General features: G+C 28.9%; 1 protein-coding gene across 1 annotated transcript in view; it reads left to right on the plus strand.

The window, feature by feature from the left end:
* The window catches only part of LOC119591757 (protein shuttle craft-like), a gene marked incomplete in the record, with an annotated part of 34,744 nt that overhangs the window by 24,791 nt on the left and 9,735 nt on the right, over positions 1–218 (plus strand).

The following is a 218-nucleotide window of genomic DNA, read 5'->3' on the forward strand; positions in this document are numbered from 1 at the left end:
ACAAAATTAGTTCGGATCTAATCATCAAATTTCCATATTTATTTTATGAACAAATTGAACTCTGTTTTTTGTTACTTTTGCCATGTCTCATGTAGTGTGCAGACATACTATAGGAACCAAGTTTCATATTTTTTTTCTTTAAGGATCAAGCCCAGTATTTCCTATACTTCACATAGGCTTTTATACTGTTTTATGTAACATTAATTTTTGGGAAAGAT

This window comes from Penaeus monodon, chromosome 29 (genome assembly GCF_015228065.2).
Source record: "Penaeus monodon isolate SGIC_2016 chromosome 29, NSTDA_Pmon_1, whole genome shotgun sequence".
NCBI classification, from domain to species: Eukaryota; Metazoa; Arthropoda; class Malacostraca; order Decapoda; family Penaeidae; genus Penaeus; species Penaeus monodon.